This window comes from Lycorma delicatula, chromosome 10, assembly GCF_047948215.1.
Source record: "Lycorma delicatula isolate Av1 chromosome 10, ASM4794821v1, whole genome shotgun sequence".
Lineage (NCBI taxonomy): Eukaryota > Metazoa > Arthropoda > Insecta > Hemiptera > Fulgoridae > Lycorma > Lycorma delicatula.
The window spans coordinates 83,000,233-83,023,730 of record NC_134464.1 but is presented as its reverse complement, the minus strand read 5'-3'; the positions used below and the strand labels follow the sequence as shown (position 1 = coordinate 83,023,730).

The 23,498-nt window shown below is 26.6% G+C and overlaps 1 protein-coding gene across 3 annotated transcripts in view; it reads right to left on the bottom strand.

Moving 5' to 3' along the window:
* The window catches only part of Atf3 (Activating transcription factor 3), a 234,770-nt gene that overhangs the window by 208,833 nt on the left and 2,439 nt on the right, over window positions 1-23,498 (bottom strand). The gene's annotated exons all lie outside the window — the stretch shown is intronic.

The window sequence follows — 23,498 nt, the reverse complement described above, 5'->3', positions numbered from 1 at the left end:
TATTAACCTCTGTAAGAAAGTTTTACGATAAAGAATAACAATAAAAAAAAAAGAAAAATATCAGAAGTTATTAATGAAACAGAATTTTATGCAGTCTAATTTTCATTTAAAAAAAAATGTGTATATGTAATTTAATAGGCGTACAAGGAAGTCATATGGTGTCTATATCTGATATTTTTAAAAATTGAATTTTGCATTTATAACATCATATCGACACGGTTGTCCCCCGTTATCTTCCCCCCAATTAATTTATGCGTATTTCTGGCAGAAAAATGCAAAACAGTTTGGGAAAAATATTTTAAAAATTCTCTGACTGTTACTTAACATTTTTAAATAATTAATTTAAAATGTGCAAATAAATAAACGTGCAACAAAATTTTTTTAATATTAAAAAAATTTCCAAATTGAAATTTCTAAATACAAATTAAAAAAAGCTGAAACTGAGATAATAATATTTGAAACATAGGAAAACGGATATTTATTGCGTAGGTAAAAAAAGCGGCCAATACTTTCAGAATAGTTTGAAACACATCGCTATCTTAAACATAACACTAAATTGAACAAGTACTTGTTATAAATTTCGTTAACACAATCTTTTATATGTGCAGCAATAAATGTAGTATAAATCGCAGGGTAATGAAGTTAGAAAGACTGGAGAAGGATGACAAACGATGCTACTACAAAATAAAATTAAAAAAAAAAATGGAATTCGTTATTAGGTTGAAACAGTAAAAAGTAAAAAAAAATCTTATTAAGTTTCCCGTTTGTAATATCGTGATTTATATAATACTAGCATCCCCGTCGCGGCTTCGCCCGAACTGTATGATTACTTACGTTTCCGTCGCAGTCAAAGAATTCTGCCCCTGGACCCCACTGTGTTCATTAAATTTAAACTTGTGTGAATAATAGTGATAAATAAAAATTAAAGCCTGTTCAATTTATAAAATATATCAGTGCATCGTAATGTATTCAGAGCAATAGTTAGTTCAGTACAGGACCAACTAATTGATTTTTAAATTAACCCATCGCAGCTTTGCTCGCAAAATACATAATCAGAATTACAAACGAAATTGTTAGTAAATCTCATAAAGAATGATTCAATAGCTGTAGCATAAAACCCCTTAAAATTTAAAAAACCCAAAAATGGTTTTTAAATATTTATCTGAAGGGTATTTGCAAGCCAAAATAGAAAATATCTCGTTTAGTATATTCGGAAATGGCGAAAATTTGCAATCATTGTTCGAAATTTTTTTATCTTTATTACCCGCTTTAAAGAGCGAATTTCAGAAATGTGAACACCACATGACTTCCTTGCACGCCTATTAAATAACATATACATTTAAAAAGATGAAAAGTACATAAAATTTTATTTTATTAATAACATCTGATATTTTTTCATATATTTTTTTTTTACTGTTATTATTGAAATATTATTTATCGTGAACATTTTTTTTTTACAAGCAAAGGTTAATAATCTATACATATATAAAAATGAATGTTTGTCTCTTATGCCTTCCTAAACTGTTCATCCGATAGCGACGAAACTTTGAGGAATGGTTGGACGCTTTCCACGGAGATTTCTGAATTAATTTGGACCCGCTAGGTGGCGCTGGCGTCATATAGATATTTCGAAAAATTTTATTTATGGTCCGATTTGCCTCATATTCAGAATACATGTTACTTACATGCAAAGAATTATCTCTGCAAAAAATGAACCCGCTAGATGGCGCTGGGATTGAGATATTTAGAAAAATTATTTTTATGGACCGATTTGGTTCATATTCAGAATATGAATATTAGTTACGTGAAAAGAAATATTTTTGCAAAAACTATACCCGCTAGGTGGGGCCGGTGTCGAGATATTTACGAAACAAACAAACAAATATACAAACAGACATTTTTATTCTATATATATATATATATATATATATATATATAGAATTAAAAAAAAATTATATATATATTTTATATATATATATAAAAGGCATGTTCGTGGTGTGTCCGCTAAAGACCAAAAAACTAATGGACCGATTTACACGCGAGCAAAAGGGAAAAAGGGGAAAATGGAAAACAGGAAAAAGGGGAAAAGGTGGAAAGAGAAAAGGGGTAAACAGGAAAGAGTAAAAACGAAACTGGGAGAGGAGCGAGGAAGAAGGGTGAAAGGGAGAAGTTGGAAAGGGAAAAGGGGAAGAAGAATAAGTGAAAGGTATAATTTGTGAAGTTTTTTAATTTTTTTATCAAATTTTAAATTCTGTTATACTCTCTCACTCTCTCTCTCTCTCTCTCTCTATATATATATATATATATATATAGCAATAGCGAAGCATTCCCGGCTCTGCTAGTTATCAATAAATCAATATATTTAAATTTTAAAAAAAGTTAAAGAAAAGGAGGAGAAGTCTGATTCGAACCGATTTGTCTTCCCCCAAGATCCACATATTTCATTAATGCTCTCAATGAGGACTTATAACTGCAGTTAAGAAAATATTTTTTCTTAAGTTTTGGACACTTTTCGTTCAGTCGATTGCAATCAAAAGGGGTATTGCACAACTACATATTACAACAGCCCTGAATTCAAAATTTCAACATCCTACGGCTAATCATTTTTGAGCTATGCGAAATACATATGCATATACGTACGTACAGACGTCACACCGGACTAGTCAAAATTCAGAGATGGTGAAAATGGATATTTCCGTTGAAATCTGAAAATCGAAATTTTTTGCGCTCACAATACTTAAAAGAAATACGTAAAAGGAAGTAAAAAGGACGAAAACTACAAATCCCTTTTTTTAAATTTCTTCCAAAATTTTTTAGCATCAACACCACCCACAATGTTGAGGTGCTCACAAATGAAAAATGTATGGGTTAGGATTATTCTCAGGTACTTGTGGAGTTCTCTGGAAATATTACTAAAATTCCAAAAACATTAAACGAAATTCAATTAACTATACACAGTTCGTCACAGCCAGCAAACACATTCATGAAATAGTGGTGTAATAAAAACCGTATCATTAAATTGTATCATTAAAAAAAAACCGGGTTCGAATCCAATAAAAACTGATTAATAACAGCTGATCAACGATGATTTTTAATATTTACAGAAAAATAAAACAAAAAAATGTTAAAAAATGTCTTTCATACAAATTTTTGAAAATCTAATATTCAAAAGAATTTTTTATCACTTCCATCAGTAACAAGAAATATCTATAATTAAAAAATAAATCTGTTAAAAAAAACATTAATGAATGGGTGTTAATTTATATAGCACGAATAACAAATTTTAATGAAGGAAGAAGGTCATCATAAAAAAGAGAAGTAGTTAGAAAGATAGATAAAGACAGAAATTTGTCAATTATTCTCAATTTAGGGTATCAAGAAGTATAAGTGGTGAACATAATAATATTCACACAAAGGTTTTAGAAAAAATTCATCGTTTGCTTATATATAATTACTACATGTAATTTACATTAAAAAAAAAAATAAAAAAAAAAATAATCTCTTAATAATTATTAAATGTCATAGTACATCCGTTTGAATAATTGTCATTTTATGAAATGATAGCGTTTAACATTTATAGACAAATTAGAACACTAAAAAAGAATTATAAGCCTATGAACAATTAATTCTCAAATAATCACTTATTTCACACTAAAAAGCGCGGAAATTAGACAATTTTTTATCAACGCTTTTTAAAATTATTATTAATAAAATAAACCGTATTTGAAATACGGATTGAAAATTAAAATAAAATTCAATGTAAATGTTTAGTACAATATTTTCTACGAAATAAACATTCTTTTTAATTTTTTTTTTTCTTTACGAACTTCGAAGAAAAATACGGTATTACTTTCGGTCGCACGGTCGGATTGGGGAGGTAATATTAAACGTTTTGAGGTATGAGAAGTAAAAAAGTACCATTTACTTAAAATACTTTCTCCTTTTACATATATAGGCCTTTGTATAAATTTGTGGCTCGAAAATTTCTAAAAGTACTACATCAATTTTATTAAAATTTAGAAATTCTGTAGTAGTGTATCTGAAGTTCCGCATGTGAAAATTTGATGAAGATTGCTAGAATCGTTCTTCAGGAACCTCAATTTGAGGTTACGTTGATTCTGTAATGCTGAATTTTCATATGTGCTTTAGCAGCGAGTCACCATGGTGAATGATTTTAAACTTCACGATTGTATGTAGGGTCTACTCGTTATTTTTAATTATTTCATCAAATTACGGTTATAATAATTTAATTTTCTTATAAACAGAAAATATATATTAATAATTATTAAAGAGAAAAAATTATATTTTTAATTTATTTTTTGTATACTTCTTACGCAAAAAATTAAACAGAATAATTATAAAAAATAGAATAACGAAAAGTCTTCTTGCGTAATTCTGCGCAAGAATATTTAATTATATACGACGGCAAATCTAATTTGTTTTTAATAAACAGTATTCCATTTCAGAAAATATTAATAATGAATTTAATTCATTAATTCATCACCGAAGCTTTTTTTGAAGCTTGTATTTGGGAATGTGGAAATGGAATTTTATAGTGTATGAAAATTGCCATGCCTAACCGGAATTCGAATCCGGACAAGGCCGGCTCTAGGCGGTAAGCAGACGCTTACGGTGGCAAAACCGCCTGAACTAGAGCGCAAAAAGATAATCACAATCCATAAAAATATATTTCGATTACTTGAATCTAGAAAATAATATTATTTACTATTTATTAGTATAATAATACTATTATTGTACTAGTTTTGTTTATTGTTTTAAAACTACATTTAAATTATCTCTGAAAATAGTAGGTACTAGTTTTAATTTGTAAGTTCGTTGTCGTTAGCTTGTTAAAAATGTAAATTTTGTTTTTCTATAAATCTGTAAAGGTATTATTGTCTTAATTCAATTATATGTCATTTTTCTGGTTAACATGGTTCTTTTATAAGTGTATTTTTTTTTGAAGAATTTTAAAGGTTTTTTGAAGCTTGAGAGGGACTTTTTTTTGGGTATGCCTATAGCGGCAAAAACGCTAGGGCTGACCCTGATCCGGGAGCCATATTTGAGAACTAAGCTGTTTGCTGTGCAGTGCGATTTTATCTAATACGTTGCCCACAGCGCGGGTTGGCATTGCAATAAACAAGAATGCCGTACGAGAGTTGCATTAAGATGTGGGAATTTGTTTGAAAATACTAGATTGTCTTTTCTGACTATTGCGTGTTTTATTTATTTGTGAATACAACAGTTATCCTCTACTGAGTGGTCGAGCGGAAACTGGATATGACTCAAGAAACTATTGTATTGGAACAATTATTTAAAGGAAATTTGCGTAGAAATACTACAGAGTAAGGCGAATAAGAAGACAGGCGGTCCCGGTAAAACAGTTGAGGTTGACAAGAGTATGTTTTCGCGGCGCAAAAATTATGCCGGTTGAGTGCTGCCGCAGCAGTGGATTTTCGGTGGTTTGTGTGTCGAGGCAGATGAACATTTTTTCTCGTGTATGTTCCCGACAGATAGTTTCCTACCTCACTGAATGAAATCAACAACATTTCCGAGGGATCAGCTAGTTTTAATTCAGATTCTTGGCAGGCTTTCATTAATGAAATTAAGGGGTCTGGTTTTCAACACTTTAAGGTGAATCACAAATATAATTTCGTTAACCCTGTAACTCGTTTTCATACGCAAACGATTGAAAGGTCATGAGGGTCGGTGAAGTGGCGAAATAAGAAATATCGGGATACTGCGCACCAGTCTGACTAAAGGTAATGACGTTTTCGATAGTATTTTGGCGGCTGTAAAGGCTTTTTGACTTTGAAAACAATATGTGCTTCCTGAAATCAAAATAAGATTAAGTTTTTTCATAATGGCAGTTTTTGTTAAAAAAATAAGGTGAAAAAATAGGTGGCGAGCAGATAGCCGACAAGCGTCTTTTTTATTCTTTATATTAATAAAATGTACGTTACAATTTGTTCAACCTGCAAACAATAATCATCCCGATGGCCCAATAAGATGGGAATAATATTTTTGACACTGTAAATGAGGTGTAGTCTCGTATAGACACAAGCCGATTATTTTGAGATTTGTGGTTAATTGAACCCTAACCACTATAATTATAATATAATATAATTACAAATATAATTTATTTATTTATTATGTGAAATGATTATAATAATTATGATTATTTATTAAAGAAATAATCATTATTTCTTTAATTTTTTTTTAATTGTTCAGATCTTTTAATATATTTACTCAGTATCTATTGACAATTGTTTTATAATCCATTTGATCGTACAGTTTTAAGATTAAATAAAATGTTTTGTAAACGATTTTTATGCGGTTTTTTTTTATCAAATTAATGTAATAGCGAATTGCAGTAGAATATTTGAAACTGTTCTTGTGATATAAATTTCTCCCACCTTTTTTTTTAAAAAAAAGGCAGATATACGGAAAAGGAAAGGATATACAGAATTATCTTTATAGAAATTTTATTTTCTTATTTTAAAATCCTGAATTACTTCCTAAATTACGCCTTTTATTCACACTACAATCAGTTTAAGTATTTAAGTAGTCTTATTAAAAGAAACTATAAAACTTGTTTAGAAACATAATATTTTTTAAGTAAAGAAAATTTTGTTCGTCACTTAAACGAAGTAAATATAATTTTTTTATCCAAAATTCCCAGGAGAAGAGTAATGTAACGAGGGGGTGACATTTCAAGTTTATATAAATATGTTACCTCCTACGATTACTTTGTATTATCCGGTATATATTTACATCCAATAGATATTAAAATATTTGCCAAAATCCCACAATTAATACTAGATATGAAATGAATTAGAAAAAATAAATTGTTCATTCCTTTTTTAACGACTTTTTGAAGAAACGTACCGTATTTATTTAGGTCGCATGGTGGGTGTGTGGGGAGGTGAAAGTGAATTTTCTTGACGTTTTGAGGTGTGCGAAGTACAAAAATACCAATCCATTTTGAGGAGTACAATTTAATACCATTAAATGAGCATTTACTTATATTTATAGGCCTATGCAAAACATTTTGTGGTCAAAAATCTTAAAAACTACTTGATCAATTTCACTGAAATTTAGATATGTTGTAGTAGTTTATCTGAATTTGTGCACGTGAAAATTTGATGAAGATTATTTGAATCGTTCTTGAGTTACGCTCAATTTGAGGTCGAACAAATTTGAGCGGGGAAAGTTAGAAGCGTAGTTTATTGTAATGCTGCAAGTTGGAAAGTTGACGTTTCTTAATCTGCCGTATGTAGCGTTAGCAATATTAAACCAACTTAAAAAGAAAAAAAAACATTAAAACCAAATTAAATTAATGAAAACTTAGTTTTCTTGCGAAGAACTGAGCTACAATTTTTTTTTTAGTTGAGAAAACGCACGTTCATTTTTCCCAAAATCCAGAACTGGTTGAAAATGATCAAGTATAGGAATTAAAACAGGCTATGAGCTTGCAATATATTGTATAAAAATATTTCACAGAAACATTTTGTTATAAAAGTTAAAAAAAACAAAACATACAATTAAAGTAATTAAAAACAAATAACGGATAAGAGACGAAATTATTTTCTTTTTTATAAATCGTCGTTTTATTAAAATCGATATACATTTATAAATATTTAACGATAAAAAACTTTTCTATTTAATATATTTAGGCAATAATATTTTAGGAATATTTGTTAAATAAGTTATAATACATAAAAATTATACTACTGGAAAAACTGACGAAAAAATGGTATAGTTAACTCGTAACGCTCCGTAAACTCGTACAGGCTTTTGTTAAAAAAAAAACAAAACAAAACAAAAAAACATCTATTAACAACACAAAAAAGAACAAAGCTTAAAATTTGTTTTTAAAATATATATATATCTTATATATAAAATAAATATGATGTTTAAAATGCCTTAGTCAAGTATTTATGTTAAAATTTTGTTTTAGTAAATTAATAATATTTTGGTACTATGTATTGGTAAATGATTAGAATATTCATAAAAAGAAATCTCCGTGTTCAAATTTCCAACGTACGAACCACGCTAACTTGCCCGCTCAAATTTTTTCTATCTTAAATTGAGCCTAACTCAAGAATGACTTAACCAATGTTCATCAAATTTTTACATGCACAACTTCAGATACATTAAGTCAGCATTCTAAATTTCAATCAAATTGATATAGTAGTTTTGGTGATATTAGCGCCAAAACCTATATATATATATATATATACACATATATATGTTATATATGGAAAACGCAATTTAAGTGAATGGTACTTTAATGCTTCACATGTCTCAAAATGTAAAGAAAATTCATTTTCACCCCCTCCCCACAAATCCCACCACGCAATCGAAAGTAATACCGTAAGAATAACATAGCTTTTACATGCTATAAATTCATTTTTTTTTTAACAAGATATAACCCTTCAAAGATAATATTTCTTTTGTAAACCATGTAATAATTCTGTTTTTTGTTATTTCCAAACAATTTTCTACATATTACTAATATACTATTATTACGACTAATAACTGTGTATTTTAGGCTGTGTATTTTAACAGTAGGTTGATTTTGTAATACTCTGACGATAGGTGGGTTTGTCTATCATAGCCTATAGGCCCACGGAGATTGTCTTAGTCAAAAAGTAATTTAAATTTCTTTTAATTACGAATCGTATTTGTATTTAATCAATATAAAGAATATTAATATTTTACGCGTTTGACAGTATCTAAAAAGTACTCAAAAATTTATATTTACCAGTAAACATAATTTCTATACAATTGGAAAGATAAAAGGAAGTTTCAAGAAAATTACGCAAAAATACTTTTTATTCGATTTCAAAAAGAGAAGTTTCGATCTTAATGTAATTTTTTTTGTATAAGTCTTATTTTTTAATAAATGGACCAATTAAATAAATTTTTTTTATTATAACGACACAACAACTTTTCTATCTGTTCAGCAAGATAACTGAATAATAAGTAAGTAAGATCTATTTGAACTAACATTAAGTAGTCACAGACCCAGCGGCTTGTGACTTAATGAAACAGAAGAGCACTCCATAAGATCAGACTATAAAAGTCACCTAATTGAAACGATAAGGCAAACCACGAATATTGTTCCTCAGCAATCTTGAAAAATCACTGACGAGTGTTATCTAATAAATTGACCGCCAAATAATTCGAGTGCCGATCCAAACGATTTTGATACCGTAGGCTGACCAGAGAGATTTCCTGGAGAACGTTCGCAATAAGGCTATTACTTATGTACCAGTGTATGTTGAGCATTCACCGCAGTGTTTTTGTCTGGTAGTGTTAAATAAATTGAATTAAATAAATAATTCATTTATTATTTTTCTGCTAGACCTGTGGCAACTATTTCCAGGTAACTTAAATGAACGATTTTTTTTTTTAATGAAAAATTTAACCTTTTATATAGATGATATGAAAACATTTTTAATTTTTTTACCCTTCTCATTGCTTAGTGTTGAATTGTTATAGAGTAAGTTTTTTTTTTAAAGCCGGGTTTATTGAAATCGTTTAATTTTTTTTTAAACTTATTTTAATAAAAAATTTTTCTGATGGTCCCATGTAAAATTGTTAGAAATAATTTAAGCAATAACCCTTTTTTGAAAGAAAAAATGAAATTCTCTACATAAATGATTTGACGAAAATTTGTAATTTTTTTATCGTCATGACGAAAAATAACCTCATATTACTCTGATATTTTAAATACTTTAAAGCGAGAAGCAAGAAAATTGGTTGAAAAAATTAAGGGAAAATGATAATATATAAAAAAAATTTTATTTTTTATTTATTTATTTATTTATATATTTTTTTTTTATATTTCCATTCTAGAGAGCCTTTGTTCACATTCACACATAGGTTATTTGTACTTTTTTCTTGTTTAAAAAAAAACACAATATTCTCGCCTTTGCCTTTTTACTTTACCGGCGAACATTGCAGATTAGGTATTTTAAAAGTAAAAATATGATGATCATGTAAAAAATAGGATATCGGGTTTTTAAAAAACGTCACACAGCTAGACCATACGTATGTATATTCGTACTGTACGTCTGCGTGTCGCACTGATTTGGCCTTTTTTAAAATCTCAGGATTGATCAAATCGATTTTCTTCAAATATTGCGCAAATATTTCCACGTATAGAACATTTATCATGTTACTTTTTTTAATTCGTTAAGAAGGTGGGAAATATCCGAAAAAATTAAATTCGATTTTCTTCATAGTTCTTTTAGAGAAAATTTTATTAAAACAAATTTGTTACCTACAATGCATATATTCGCGTAAATAATTCCAAAAAACTATTTTTTCCAAAAATGAAACCCCACTTGAAATATATGTTTTTTTTTGTTCTTTTGCTGTATCTCCCTTAGGTTTAAATATTTTCGAAATTTCTTTTAAATTTTATATTTCATTTATATAGAGCTATCAAGAAATTTTTACAATTTTTTTAAAATTATACAGCCTAGACCTAAAATTCAGAAAAGTTTTTTTGGAAATTTTCATTTCTTATTTTAGCCTTTCTTGAAAGAGGTGTTACATTTAGAAAAAATTTTCAAGAAAGTTTTTTAAGCTTAACCTACATTGAAAATTTTCTTAAAATTTATCCCACCTCTAAAAAATACATATTTCGTTTTTTTTTTAATTTCTGCTCTAACTCTTTTAATTTTTTTCTTATAATAGCCGACAAAGTCGTAAAACAGTTGCCAGTTATTTTTTTAATTTTTTTACAGATAGTCCTGAAATTAAAGGCCACTACTTTTAAATAAACTTAATGATCCTGCTAACTTAATAATAATAAATTTGTGTATCTACATCAAAAACTAAAACAAATATTCACTGCTGTTTTAACATTAATGAAATTTGTAGTGGGTTATATTTATAACACCATAAATAAAAACTAAAATTATAATTATTATTTTTAATATTACAGTAAAAGGTTATATCAATTCAATTAACTGATATAAATATACTCTATATGCATTGATTTATATTGTATTTTTAAAATTAATTAATCTTTCCAATTAGATTTTGTTAAAATGACTACAAAGATAAATAGGGAATGTTTTATAATTACAACCTTGATATTAAACACACACACACGCGCACGCGCGAAAGAGAGAGAGAGATATTTATATTTAACTTATATTCATTGATAAGTTAAAAAAAATTAGAGATTAAAAAAATAATAATAAATAAATTAATAAACCAACACATAAATAAATAAACAGTCCACCCACACTTGAAAAAATATATTTAAAAATTGATACGCCTTCAGAAAATCAAATTATTAAAGTTGATGAATAAATGGAATGCAGGAGGTATGTGTAGTTTATACATGTTCTGCATCGATCAATTATTGGAGGTCATTTTGTTACATATTTATGGTAACTTTCACGTGAAAAAAAACTACTTTCATATATATATATATATAGGGATTAGGCTAAATTAATCACACACATACACTCAACAAATATACTTACAAACAAAGAATAATTTTAAAACTTCAATTTAAAAAAAATTGGGTGAAGGTATATAGTCATGCTTGTCAATTTGATGTAGGCAGAAAATATTTCATCAAATATTAGCTGAATATCTTTAACATTTTCAAGAAAAATAATACTAAATTCTACTGGAAAACTGTGGCTTAAACTCTTTTACCCGCACAATGAAACATGCTTTTATATAATTATTAACGACTCATTTTAAAATTACTTAAAATTTCCTTTAAGAAGCTTTTTCAGAAGATAATTATACACATTTCGACTTATTAAAATTAATTTTGTTACTAATGTAACGACACCCTTTTTTTAGAATTGATAGAAAACCGCGCTTTAGAATATAATCGAATAATAAATTTAATTTAAAGTTAAATGAGTCGTTCATGTTAAATATACTGTGTTAGTAAATTTAATACTATTCAATTGTATGGAGATCCCTGGTATTCATGAGCTTTGAGAAAATTACGTTTGTGGTTATTTTCTTACACCTGTCCTTAGTCAAGTACATTGCACCGTATTCATCTCAATTTTCTTCTATTCCCGGTTATATTTTATTCTAAGATCCTAATAACCTGGTAATTTTTACTCTTTATCTATCTCTTTTCTGAAATATTGATTCTTCATTCATTGTTTTAATCGCTTCTCCTTTCATGAAATATGCTAGTCGATTAGTTTTCCTTTTTCTGAATTGTTTAGATTAAGTTTAAATTTTTGTTAATTCCTTTCGCTATTCACATCATCTAATTTTCCAAATATTCCCACAATTCAAGTGTTTCTACCCATTTTATTTTGTATTGTGTTTCATAAACAAGCAGTAGAACTCACTTTAGAAGGAGCGTCTTCTACTCTAAATTTATAAAAATTGTTTCTTTCTGTTGAATATTATCTTACTATTGTTATTCTTGTTTTTACTTCGTTTTCACATCTAAAATTTTCTGTTATCTTGATGTATTAATTATCTGTACTATTTTACTTACTGAATACTTCCTTCTTTTGCGCATTCATTAGTTTATTGTCTCCTATCATTATTAATTTAGTTTTTTTAGCATTCATTTTCATTTCATATTATTTGATAAAATCTTTTAATTCTGAAATCATTTAATAAATAACCCGTGTTTCACTTCCAAAAAAAACGTCATCTGCGAATCCTATATAATTAATTCTCTTTCTTTTACAATAATCTCTTCATCCTGTTTTGTTTTCTCCAACAGTTCTCCAGATATTGGCGAGTCTGGGTGTGTGTGTGTGTGTGTGTGTATAAGCAAATGCAATTACCGCCACCGGTTTGCCAGGCATAACGTAACTGCAGATGTAATGGCATGTAAGTGTACATGCACCAGTAAATATATAGTCTGGAAAAGACTCAGGCGACCACTCCTGAGACGTCTGGTTAATTGAAACCAACCATCAAAGTTTGGGAACCACTGCACTAGACTAACCCGGCGGGTTAATTCCTTCATCTTATAGAGTAAATTTATAAAGCTGTATTCCCATTTCCTAGATTAAACCACTCACTATGAACATCATTTACTTCTATAGCCGTTTTCTGATTCAAATAAATTCCTTTTGTTTTAATTAATTTCTTTAAGGTAGAGATTTATTTCTTCAATCTGTTTTTTAGTATCAAATTACACGGTTTCACATAATCCAGGATTGTTTTGTTTATCAATATGTGTATTGTTAATTACACACTGTCCAAAACGTAATATAATGTATTTAGGTTGTGTATGTATGTATGCTTTTTCCACCGTACCAGCTCAACGGCTGATCCGATTTATATGTATGACCCCACGTTGGAATACTTATGTTTTATATATATATATATATGTTTAAATAAATAATTGAAAATTTGAAAAAATCTATCAAATGAATGAATCGTTTTTTAATAACTCGCATCTCAACGCTTCAGTCTGAACGATTCTGAAACCTCGTATCTTATACCTGTGAAGTTGTTGTCTTACTGTTGTTTCTACACAATTCCTCGAAAAGGTGTCAGAAAGGAGTATTTTGGGTTTATGCATGTTTGTTCCACAGCAGCAGCTCAACGGCTGAACCGATTTAGATGTACGACTCCGCGTTGGAATCCTTACTTTAACGGGAGTGCCATAGGCTATATAAAGATTTATATATATGTTTATATAAATTTAAAAAATTAAATTATATACAAAATTATCTTATATTAGTAATTATTTTATATTAAAGAACAATGTTTGTCAGAAATTTTTTATTTATTTTGGGAGTCGTGTTTTTTTAATATTTATTTCTTGTGTCGTTAATTATTTTTAATTTTTAAAACGATATAATATGTGTGTAGGATCTGTTTTGTATGTAATATCTTTATTATAACTTACTGCAAGTGGTGTAATTAAAATGAAATAATTATTACATCTGTTTTATAATAAAACTAAAATACTAACCAATATTTAGCAATGTGTTTTTATTTTTAAGTATTTTGTTTTCACGGCTGTACGAATAGGCCTCCATGATTGGTTTTCATTATTTTTTAACTAAAAGATATTTATAATTAAATATAGTTCTAAATAATTAAATTATTAATTTTTAAATAATAAATAAATAACGTAACATTAAAATTTACAACAGACAAATAAAAATAAATAAGAAATGGGAAACATAAATAATTAAATGAAAGCATAATAATTGGCGTATAATAATTAAACGTTATAAATTGAAATAAGGAAAATAACAATATAACTGGCAATAATATTCCATAATATTACTGATAGTATATTTTATTAGTTACACTAATAGTAAATTCGTAATTGTTCGTCGAGACAACTAAATAAATGTTTAACTTAATTTATAATTGGCAATTTAAATGAACATATGCGTGTGTACAATGCGATAGAATAAAATTTTCATTGTTTATATATTACACTGTTTAACAATTGATGTGAATGGCCCACACAGAATTTATACAGTAAAATATTGTATCTACCTTCATTACTACATTGTTTTTACAACAATTTACTATACTATTTTATTGATGAATACAGCTGACGCTTGTTGATTATAATTTAATTATTTAAATAAACTAATTTTTTTTTTTAAATTTAATTCGAAAATATAATAAAATTTATTCATAAATAATTAAACGTTTTTATAAAAGTTAAAACAAAATAGTTTTTAAAAATACCTTTAATAAATAAACTGATATACTATTCGTATATGATAATAGTAAATATTATAATTTACGTTACGAAAGAAAAGGCTTACCTTTAACGAGGATATATCTTACATCCTACCCTACTAAACGGCTTTTGTATGTGTGTCTGTATCCGTCCCTCTTAGCTTAACACCGGAATGTAAACATCACTAGCGGAAAATCCGGATTCGTTAGTACAAGTATCCGGTGGTCAGGTGTATACTTTTTACATTATTATATATCGATAGCACGCATATATATCGATATATATTCGAAATATATATTAATAATATATTTTTTTATTTATGTGATTATTTTTCTTCATAAAATAATGAACTACAACCAAAAAATAAGCACCGGAATGTACCGATCCCTAGCGAGAAATATCGATTTGTTAGTAACAATTTTTAGAGTTAAATTTCTAATTTAACTTTCGTTATATAAATTTTCATTAAAAAATAAGACAGTTTTACATAAGAGGTAATCAATTTTGGATACCTAATAATTCCATTCCGAGACGCCGCCCGCCAGGGCAACCCGCTCTGAGGGCCTAGTGGCGGAGGGCGTGCCTACGGCACGCTTCCACAGCTCACAAAACGAAAAAAAAAAAGAATTTTATATCAAACAAAAACTACTTTACTTTTGCCAATAGTTTATCTAGAACATTTTTTGGGGTGGGGGTACGATTTTGCAAAAACATTTTTTGGAAATATTATTATTTTTTAATTGTTAACTAATGTGTCTAAGAAATATAAGACAATCGGCCGAAATCTCGAGATACTGACGGTGCCTTTGCTCTACAGTCCCACCCTCTTTACTTTTTAAGTTGAAAATTTAAAGGCATCAATGCCTCAAATATATAGAAGTAATCTGCCCAATTTTGGTCAAAATCGGTCGAGTAGTTGTGGATGTATAAGGTGAAATAGGATGCGACACCTAACACCGAACACACACACACACACACGCGTGCGCGTTCAAAAATCCGGATTCTTAGGTTCATTAGGTGTCAAAACGTAAAGATCCGATGAAAAATACATATGCCCAGATCGGACCGATTATCATACTTTCCTTTCTATAGCTATAGCTCTGCTACAGCGCTACGCGGTAAAGTAAAAATTTGGGAAATTTGTTATAGTGATAAAAAGAGCTTTAACTTTTGTAAGAAAAAGTCTTTGATAAATGCACCAGTAAAATTTTAAAATAATTTTATTTTGGCCAATACACCCCATCTCTTTTTCTAATTTTTGCAAAAATTTAATACAATAAATCCCTCTGAGGACGGCATCTTCCTACAAAGTTTGAAGACAACTGGTTTAGGCGTTCAAGTTCAAACTCAGTTTCAAACAAGCCAATACATATATAAAATTCCTTCATAAAATCGTTTGTTTTGGGCTTAGGGATACCGTTCAAATTTCTTTTTTGCAATTCTAATGTGAGAAATGTTTTTTCTAAAATGAGACAACCCCCCCTCATGTGACACAATTTAAAAAAAGTATAATTTTTGATCATTTTTTGAAATCAATTACATTTTATCTTTAATATAGCTACATAAACTATACCAACCGGGAAAGTAAACACTAAATAAATAAAAAATTTGGGTTATCGATTACAATATGGAAATCATTTTTAACTGCGATTTCAGTTATAAATAAACCATTTTTGCACTAAAGATGACTTTAAAAAATAAATTCATTGTAAGTATATAGTTTCAGAAAATTTTATTTAATAATCTTTAAGAAGAAAATAATTTCTCTTAGAACCGCTAAGAATCTCGAGCATCTAGAGTCGCTTCGCGTAAGCGTGAAATGTAGTAATATATGAGCAAAAAATAAAAAACAAACATGATATGTGGTTCTTTACGGAGTTTACATTGCAAAGAAAAGAATAAGTTTTATTATTGTATCAAACTCGATTTTCTTTATCAAGTGGTACGTAAGCGAGGCTATAACTCATGAAAGACTAACTTCTTTTTTGTGATATGTAACTTACATTATTTATTTACATTTCATCGATTATTCTTTAAAATGCTTGCGATAAAAATCGACTGGTCCTTTATTAAAATCTAAAATTTTGTCTGTTAAAAGTTTAATTATCTGATCCTTTAAAAAAATGAACGTCACTCTTTTAGAACTACAACCTTGATTGTTAAATGGTTTTTCGGAAAATTGTATTAGTATTTCTACACGTTAACAGTACTGTTTAGTCAAGAAAAAATTAGCGAGATTTTATAGTCTATTACAAAATAATAACGGATACTAGTTTGCAAGCGGCAACATTTTTTGTAGGAGACGAATTGGTAGTTATCGTAATGCTAAAAATGAATGATATGCACCATAATAAATATTGGAATATTATTCTTTTGATTATATTTGTTAATACATTACTAAATTTAAAAAAATAAATAATCCCTAAGTATTTCTGTGCACAAGATTTCTGTATTAATGAAAAAGATTCTTATATAAAATTTTATAATTAAAAAAAAAATTCACGGTAAGACGCATTTCGAAGTGTATACGTCATCATCAATTGAATAAATCCTACGTATATTTTTATGATAAAATTTATTTTACTTTTCAAAATATTTTACTAATAAAATAAGTACTGATTCAAAACGGTTTTACATCGAGAACAAAAAAAATTAATAATTAAATAAATTAAAATTTTATACTCCTTTAAAACTAAAAGAAATATTTAGATTTAATATTAAATAAATAAACAACACGAATACGTAATATAAAAAATTATTTAATAATAAAAAAAAAACTATGATACTATTTTCCGTTTTGAAATAAAATTTTTAATCTAAAAAGTTTAATATAAACCCAACGAATAATAATTAATAAACTGCATATGAATGTAGTAATTTTTTAAAATTTTAGGAAAGATTCCTGAAAAGAAATACTAAAATATCTACAAATTCGTATAAATCTAAATTTAATTAATATTTAACCCACAATTATTGTATATAAAAAAATTAATTATGTATAATTAATTTACGCAAAATTAATTACGTTTAACTAATAAGATGTTTACAAACTTTATTAAATCGGGCAAATGTTTTATAAAAAAAAAAAACTTTTACGTGAAATTATCTTTATTATTCATTTTTCTAATTTTTACGCTTAGAAAAAACAAATGCTAATTGGTGAAATTAATATATAGAATTGATTTTTATTAGATTAATGAAAAATAATAATTATTTTTTAATATTTGATAGTAACTAATTACCTTTATTATTTATGCTTAAGGATACATCTTTAGGAGTATGCAAGCTTTTTTAAAAATAATGGATATGCAAAACACGTCTTTTTAGCTAATAATACATAACATAATATATTAATATTATAAGATTTATTGTATAACTGCGCGTTTACCTTCGGAATGTCAGTGTTTCTTAATTTATCAATGGCTCTTCGTTAAAGAAAAATTGATTTTTTGGTATTTACTCGATAAGTAAAAGTATTTTATACTGAGGATGTTGTTAAAAAAAGTAATAAAAGTGAAACAAATGGAATTGAAATTCGTATAAAAACATTTTATGAAATTTCCCGAGGCTGTATGACTGAAACGGTAAATCAATTTTAGTAAAATTTTTTTTTGGTGGGTAGAAGGAAAAAATAAATATAATTTGAAACAATTTTCCGATGAAATATTTGTTGAAATTTTAATTTAAAAATTTCTTTAACAATAATAAATAAGAACTAGCTTACATCAAGAGGTACACAGTATTTCAGTTTGTAAGTAATAAATATAAACAAAAATTTTTATTTTTTGAATAATTCTAACAACTTAACCAATAAGTATATTCTGTTTCGTTTCTTTTTACACTTAACTGAATGTAAAAACGATATATATATATATCGTTACATAAGGTTATATTTAACCACTTTATGTAAAAAAAATGTTGTGGCTCAAAAATCTTCAAAACTACTTCACCAATTTCTTTGAAATTTAAATATGCTGTAGTAGTGTATCTGAAGTGCATGTGAAAATTTGATGAAAATTGGTTCCGTAATTCTTCAGTTACGCTCAATTTAATGTCGAAAACATTTCAGGGTATGTTGACTGTGCAGTGTGAATTTTTCATACGCGCTTACGCAGCAAGTTGAAACTTGACGCTTGTGTGTAGAGTCTATTGGTTAATCTAACGTATATAGCGCGTAGTACTCAGAAAATCAGTGCGATTCTGATTGGGAAATAATGAAAGCGTCGGAAACGAGAGATCGGTCATCTTGCGCAGAACTGCGCAACAGTTTTTTTTTTTAAATTAAAGAATATTATTATTTTAAAATTAATTATTAAATAATTAATTATATTAAATTATTAAATAATAATGCAATTAATTAAACAGAAAAACTACTTGAAAAATGTCATTTGGTTTTACGTTAACATAATTAGGTAAAATATTCTTGCCAATCATATGTACAAGTACATAAAAATATACTCAGTGTAATTTAAATATATACACATACGCAGATATAGAAATATAGATTTATTATTTTTTCGTCGTAGAATAAACAAATAGACAGATTGCTCATAAAAAAATTAAAATTTTATATATTTATTAATATAAAATTTAACAGTCCTTAAGATTTAATTTTCATAAGGAATTTAATTACCATGTTACGGAAAAAAAATTGAAAACTAAAATAAATTCCTAATCAACAAGAAACGAATCATAAATCAAATATACTTTTAAATATATATGTTATAGTAATTCCAAGGGCAAAATATTTAAATTCTCTATCTTCTGAAATAAATAAATATTTTTCTTCTTATAATTTATATCACTCTAGAGTAAAATAATAAATTTTTTTCTCTACGTCTAAAATCGTTTCCTTATTTATTTCTTCAAAAATAATTTATAAAACGAACAACAAAATCGTTAAAAACTCCCTTGTATGGAAAATTTTTTACTTAACTAAACTTTTTTTTTAAATTTATAATTACTTTCTAAAAAAAACCTCATTAAATTATTCAAAATTAAAAATAATATTATTTTAAGTGTTTTAAATTATTAAGATTTATTATTTTTTTTATTAAAAACAAAAAAGGACAAATATAATAATCACTTGATAATAATTATGACAATTACGCCTTGTGGTATTTGTATATATACACAATAAAAATTTCTGGTTGGTACTGCGCACTTCAACAAAAACCTACATTAAACATTGTATATATAATGAAAATATTTTTAAAAAAATATTGTAAATAAAAAAAAAAATTACCATTAAAATACTCTTAAAACTAGCTTATAAGATTTTAGACCTGCTACACTGGAATTATTTCTGTGAGAACTGTTAATAATATAAATAAAACTGCCAGAATCTTAACAGAGCTGATGTACATAAAGAAGTACTTTTTTTTGCCATTGTTAATGGTAATCAAAAAACCAAAAAGTTCTGTTGATTTATTATATTTTTTAATGAAAGAATATTTTTTTTAATAAAACAGACCGATTCTTTATCTATTTTGTACAGAAAGGTACTCTACAATTAAAAAATGAAAAACATAAATGTCCTTCTGATTTTAAACATAGACAGCCTTGCCTCACGATCGGTAGCAGTCTCTTTATCATGTTTCTCTATATTCTTTTTCTTATTTTTATGAAAGCGAATATTTCAAACGTTTTTTCATTTCTTGCGAACAGTTTTTATTAAATTCAGGCAATGGTTTTTTGTAAAGTATACGCATATTTTTTTTTGTTATTTGCTCAATAACAATTATAATTGGCCCTCCTGCGCAGCCATAAGTAAGTTTCCTGACAAAAGCAAGTGATAAGAAGGTCCTTAAGGAACCCCCAAAATAAATAATACGCAATAAATAGTTGCAAGAAAACTTAAAGTCAAATATGAAATTTCAAGCTCAGTCATAAATCACAAACCATTAAACCAAAAAAAAATATATATAATAAAATAAATTCTTATACAAAATGTTACAAAATTTAAATACCTCGGTGAAATGTTAACCCCTAATGTTTTAGAAAAAGAAGCAATGAGAGAAAGAGTGAAGAAAATGAATCTCGCCTTTAAGTTAACAAAGAAACATCTACAATAAAAAATCACTATCTTATAACACTACACTAAACATACAACACAATCATTTTACATGAAGCCGAATGCTTCTAAACAATTTCAGATAAAAAGATTTTCAAAGTGGAAAAAATAATCTTACAGAAACATAAATAAAATTTACAACACAATAAGAAAAAGAAGGTTTTACGGCCACTTGTACAGAATGGATCCACAAGACTAAGAAAACAAATCTTGGATAGATTTCATGTTGTAAAAACTAAACTGACATGGTTCTCGGAAGTCGATAAAAACATTAAAAATTAAACATTAACGAAAACACAGTACAAGACCGAGATCGATTTAGAAAACCTATAAAAAACGGTATACACCCAAAGAAAGCTAAAAGACCAGGCATAAAATGGACTGAAGAAATACAACGAGAAAAAAGTAGCAGAATGCGAGAATAATGGAAGGACAAAAAGAATAATTCTATTTGACTTTATGTGTGCGTGGTCTCTACAGGCCTAATCCAAAAAAAAATTAAAAAAATGTTTCTTTAAAAATACGAGTAAAACAGTTTAAAAAATAATAAACACATTAAAAAAAGGTAAAAATGCTTTTTATCTAAATTTTTATTTTTTTAAAAAGTGACTACTATACACCAACTTTTTTGAAGTTACTTAGTAGTAGTTGGTTTTTTAATTGACGCTTACTTAAAAAAATTAAAATTTAACGAACTTAAAACAATATTTTTTTTAGTATTTTTAAATATTTTATTTTTTTAACAAATTTAACGTCAATAAATTTTTTTTATTCTAATTTTTCAGAAAAAAAATTTACTTTACGGGTAATTATAAAAATATTTCTTTTTTTTAATGCAAAAACAAGCATAAAAATGTTAAATGAAAAACCAATTTCATAAAAATATAAATAAATACATTTTTATTAAGATAAATTTTGTAATTTAATTTGAAAGTTTATCAATTGGAAATTAGTCTTTTCATATTAAGCTATTAAGGTAGAAAATAGAATAATTTTATGGTAAATAAAAAATTATTTTACAATTCAATCGAAATATCAGTGATTATAATGCACTGTACTATGGTTCGGCAGGTCCACGACACAATTGCAAAAAAAATATATAAATACATTTTAGCTACATTTGATTTCTCGAGTTATCTTATCTGTACTGCTATCGTTGGAAATTTAATTAACGGGAGTTTCATTAACATTATTATATTATTTACCCGCTTGTATTAACTACTTATTATTATGACTAGATTTTGTCATATAATTTTTTTTTGCATTTACTTTATTTTTTGAATTCTATTTCCATAAAAAAAAAAACAACTATCTAGTACAGAAAAATAAATGAATTTGATTTCCTTTATGATAAAATGTCTTTAACATATTCTCAAATCATAATGATGCTTAAAATATTTTTTTTCCAGTTTTCAAGGATTATTGATTTATTAAAAAAAAAACACACAATTATAAAAATTTCATAAAATACTTATTTAAATATTACAGAAAGTTGATTAAATAATTAGAAATTAAAAAGGCTTAAAAATATTAATAAAAGTTAGACATTAATATTGCTGAACCTTAACGGCATTTTTAATTTAAGATTTTTACCACTGCAATGAAGTTAAGTAATTTCTATCGTAATAACCTTTACTAATTTTTTTAATTAACAAAAATAATAAAAAAAAAAATATTATTTTTATAGCATTTTTAATTAAAACTGTAAAAGATGCAATTATAGTAACTAGAACACACTTAATCAATCCTATGTTAAGATAAAAAACATGTTTTAAAATATCATTTAAAATACTATTTAAAGATACTTCAAGTTACAATATTTTGTAATATTTGTAAGAAAAATTAATTTTATTAAATGAAAAAATATATTCTCTTAGAATAGATAAATTAAAAAAAAATTATTCCCATTTTGATAACGCTATATTTAGAGTAGTTTTTTGCCTTCATTCAATTGACTGGTTTGATGCAGCTCTCCAAGATTCCCTATCTAGTGTTAGTCGTTTCATTTAGGTATACCCCCTACATCCTGTACATCATACATAATTTGTTTTACTTTGAGTAGTGATAAAAATTAGATTTTAGGGGGTGGGGATGTGCAATAATTTTTTTTTTATTAATATTTCTAGTGTTTTTACAATAATACAAATATTATTTGTGTAGTTGACACAAATTTTTCATTAAAATTTTAAAGCATCACTGCCACATGCATATGAATTCACCATACAAAATTAAATTTTATGATTTTAGGTTAATTCGTACCAGAGATAATAAATAAAATAGACGCTTAAACATTTTATATTTAAACTACAATAATTGAAAGTTTATTAAATATTTCATTTATTTACTATAAAAAAAAAAAAAATTATATGAAAATAAAAATACATTTAATTAATAATATTCAATTATAAATTATTCATAATTCCGAATGTGAACATAGATATATGCAAATAATCCGATTGGGCGGTATTTATTATTGTTATAAATTAAGATAATTTTAAAACGCTAATTAATATTAAGAAAAAAATATTTAATAAATTATATACAATTTTAAAATAATCTATTATAAACTGATTATCATAAAAAATATTTATTCCTCGCTTGTTAAAATAAAAATAAAATATTGTTGACCGTAATTGTTGATGCGACTGTAAATAAAAGCATTAAAAAAAACAAAATATATAAAAAATTGAAAATAATATTTTAATGAGATTATGAAGAAAGGATTTTTCTTTTTTCTTTAATTAATTA